Source organism: Barbus barbus (genome assembly GCF_936440315.1).
Source record: "Barbus barbus genome assembly, chromosome: 25".
In the NCBI taxonomy this organism is placed as follows: domain Eukaryota; kingdom Metazoa; phylum Chordata; class Actinopteri; order Cypriniformes; family Cyprinidae; genus Barbus; species Barbus barbus.
In genome coordinates, this window is record NC_136753.1 from 15,660,861 (window position 1) to 15,665,174 (window position 4,314).

Here is a 4,314-nt window from a genome sequence, read left to right on the forward strand (position 1 = left end):
AAGGAAAGGTAATTTTAAGGAGATGGTGTGATTGGGTTCTTTGCATAATTAATATAAGAAATGTATTAGCCTTAGAACAATAGATAGCCTTTACAACTGCTTCAGTGTCCCTTGGAAACATCAGTACACACACACACATATACACACTCTAGCAGCTGGTTGTCCTGATTGGCAGGTGACGTTATCTCATAGGAACCTGGCCCACCTTACTGTGTGTGTTCATGTACACACACATACACACAATTACATCCCTCTCACCCGGATCAGCTTTCATTCTCTTCCACGGCAATGTGAATTCCTTGAGCCAATCCAATTAGAAAAACAGATTACATGGCCTTTGCATCTAACTGAGCCCATGACTCTCTATTACATGTATGAAAAGATTGTTACAGTTGAGAGCCAATGGAAACACAGTTATTGTTAAACACTGTCACATCAGCATGCTTTCTTAGAGATGACTCACAATGGAAATTTAACAAAGTGAACTGAATGGCTTTAACTGTAAAGTAGCCATTGGGCATCGATCCATCTAACGGCGAATATATTCATGTGGATACAGGCCAACACATCTGCCAACGGCAGCAGCTAGAACTAATGTTTGGCTCTTATTTAATGAAGTCTGTTTCCATAACAACTCAAAATATGTGGATCTGGCCCCTAATGATCATGTAGAGTCATGTGAATGATTTTCACACACATAGCTTTTGATACCTGACTTGTTGCTATCAGCTAACTCTTGAGCCCAGTAAGATCTGTTTGATTAAAGCAGCCCTTTACATCATTTCACTCGGTTTTATTTTTAAAACCTATCCAGTGACAAAAGACACCTTAGAGCCTCGCTCGAATTACGCAAGGATATGTGGTAGCTCATGGACCCAGGATAAGATGTCATTGAGATGCCAAATTATGTACTATGCATACATTCATTTTAATGGTTTGACGGGGAAACCAATCACACTTGTCACTTGGTTGCCTGGATACCAATCTCCTGGTTGCTAAACACCAGGCCATAAGTTTTACATCATGAGCTATTTTTCTGAAAGTTAGAATATCAAAGATAGGGTTACCTCACAGAAGTGCTGAGCCGGAGACACCTGCTCAGATGTGTACAAGGGCTGTTAAAAGAGGCCTCTCCTTACTGCACCAACGCATATACACGTTAACTCTGTCAGCAGTACCAGTCACTTATTTTATATGGTCAACTACAGCAACATTTTAAATCAAAATTTCAAACTTGACAATAAAGTTAAAGTCACCATGAAATCAAAATTGACAATTCTTACTTATGAAAGATTGCAACGTGTATTATAAATGTTTAATCCGCGCACAATATTTTATTTTATTTTTAAATCATGTACCCTCGTAACCTCTCCCCTCTAGCATGTCACTCACATAAATCAAATGATCCAGCCAATTCCCAATGGACAAAATCAAGTGCCGTTCAACATAGTGCGGCAATGCCACCTCCAAAAATGGTGAAAATATAAAATCATTGTTCAGAATTAAAACAACACAAATATGACTAAATATGGCATAAGTTTATAAATCACTTTTTTGTAAAGTAAAACTGTCCAACAGTGACACCAGTGGGTTAAGTTGCAATGGGAGTTTGTGTTTCTCTTGCCTCCCCTGAGCCCATTGAGTTTTAACAGACCCCCTAAACCGTGCGGTGGGTTTGGTGCGGGGTAGTTGAGAATGAATGGGGGAAAGTCACATGAGGGGAGGCAATGCCTCCATCGCAATATAATTGGATATGACTGGTTATGATTGGCTATGGTTGGTTCACACGATAAATTCCACCTCATGTGTTTGTGCTCATTCTTGTTCGCAGATTAGCCTGAATAAACAAAATAATGGTGTTAATTGGAGGTCTAATTAAATTGTAAATAAGCAATACACACACAGTGGCATGTGAAAGTTTGGGAACCCTTTGCAGAATCTTTATAAATGAGAATAATTTTAACAAAATAAGAGAGATCATACAAAATGCATGTTATTTTTTTAGTTAATACTGTCCTGAGTAAGATATTTTACAGAAACTTTTTGAATTTGAATATTAAGGTAAATTGTACTTAATTTGTCTTCTGGGAAACATGCAAATATCTTATGTTGCTTCTAGGCAGTACTAAATGGAAAAAATTATATTTCAACAAAATAAGAAAAATTTGGACATCTTCATCCTGTTCAACAGTTTTCACCAACCGGCTCTCAGTGCATCGTGTTTTGTTCTGGAGCATCAGTGAATGTGAGTCACTCAATTGTCCTCAGTGTGAAAAGATGGATCTCAAAATCATACATTCACTGCTGGAAAGGGTTCAAATATGCTAAAATTGCTGGAAAACTGAAGAAACTGCAGGACATGGAGGATTTTTCTGAAGAACAGTGCTCAGTGTAACTGTTCAGAACAAACAAGGGACTCATGAACAACCATCACATCGTCGTAGATCATCCAGGGGCCTGTACCATGAAGCCGGATTAGGTGGCTAGCCAGCTATGTTTCAGCTTAGTTTCCGCCAACCCTGGGTTTTAAGTACTATGAAAGTAGCTCGGCTTTAATCGGTGTTCGTTGCCATGGTATCTTACGCTGCACGGCTTACCTGCTCCGGGGCAGGTTATGTTCTGGATTCGAGATCTCAGACTGAAGTTTGACCAATCAGCTGTGAGCAAAGAAACATATAGGTGACGTAACTAATTCCCAGCGTCTGTTCTCTGTTGCAATGGCTTCACCTTTTCTCCCAAATCCTGTGGACATCTCCGCGCAAATTGTTAGACGAGCACTTCGTAGAGAAAGAGTTTTTAGGGACAGACAAAATCCATTTGACTTTCCTGATGCTTACTTGTATGAAAGATACAGATTTTCCGCGGAAGGAATGTCTTATCTTTGTGAACTTCTTGAGCCGCACATAACAAATGTGACTCGTCGAAGCCATGCCCTTACTGTACCGCAAATGGTATGTATTGCGTTGCGGTTTTTTGCAAGTGGTACATACTTGTATGCGGTCGGGGATGCAGAGAATCTAGGGAAAAACACAGTCTGTCGAACCATTCGAAAGGTGGTCCTCGCTCTTCAGGGGTACATAGCTTCATTGTGTTCCCTGGACATTTATCGACCATGTCCATAAAAGAGGGCTTTTATAAAATTGCCGGTAAGATATCTTGATAGGGTGACATCACATGAACAAATTTAACATTTCACACTCATTTTTTTTCTTCTTCAAAAAAGCATATTTCACACTTAGAAATCTATTATACAGTAGTCTGCAGTAGCTACCTGTTAAGAATGATTTTAAATATATATTTTTAATTCATATGAAAGGATTCCCTAGAGTCATAGGAGCAATAGACTGCACACATGTTGCAATCTCCACAGCTTTTGGAGAACATGAGGCAGATTATGTGAACAGAAAGTCCTTTCACAGCCTTAATGTTCAGGTAGGGCTACTATATAGCCTATGTGAAGTGATTTTTATTTGCATTGAGATCAATCTTTAAATAAATAGTAACTAACAGGACAATTATTTACTGTACATTTCATCTGCAGATGACTTGTGATCATGAATGCATGATCACAAGTTTGGATGCCAAATGGCCTGGCTCAGTGCATGACTCACGAATTTTCCATGAGTCTATTTTGTGTCAGCGCTTTGAGGAAGGCAAGTTCAATTTGGTACAGTACACTTTAAAGTTTTAATTTTAATAGCAAAACTTACACAATTTTCCCCTTTTCTGTTCTATGACAGGGCTTTTTGATGGCCTGTTGGTAGGAGATCGAGGTTATGCATGCCAGAGGTTTTTGCTAACCCCCTATCCTGACCCTCAGACAGGGCCACAAAACCGCTTCGATGTGGCCCTCAGTAAAACCAGGGTCAAGATCGAGATGACCTTTGGCATCCTAAAGGCACGTTTCAACTGCCTTAGGCGCTTAAGAGTGTCACCAGAGCGGGCATCACAGATAGTCGCTGCATGTGCCATTCTGCATAATATAGCCACTATCAGAAAGGAGCGATTACCACCACAAAACCAGCTTCTCCCTGATGAAATTGACCCCATCACACTTGACCACCCAGCTGGCACAGCTGTCAGAGATGCAATCACAACACAATATTTTACTTAATAAAAGCACACTGACACTGCAGATATGTCTCAAACTGTTTTATTGGTCATCATGTGGCAAGGGGGAAAGAAAGAGAGCAAGAAAAATTACATTAATAAACATTCATAGTGTTCATACTAAAGGGTTACTTGGTTAAAAAAAGGTCACATACTGAGATCTGTTTTTTCCAGCTGTTTGATCTCCAATTTAATTTTTTTAAT

General features: G+C 39.5%; 1 pseudogene across 1 annotated transcript; it reads left to right on the forward strand.

The window, feature by feature from the left end:
- Positions 1 to 2,717: 2,717 nt before the first annotated feature.
- Positions 2,718 to 4,114, forward strand: LOC306844794 (putative nuclease HARBI1; annotated as a pseudogene). The gene is made up of 4 exons: positions 2,718 to 3,146; positions 3,317 to 3,432; positions 3,542 to 3,653; positions 3,741 to 4,114. The product of its transcript is annotated as a putative nuclease HARBI1 (transcript).
- Positions 4,115 to 4,314: the final 200 nt, after the last annotated feature.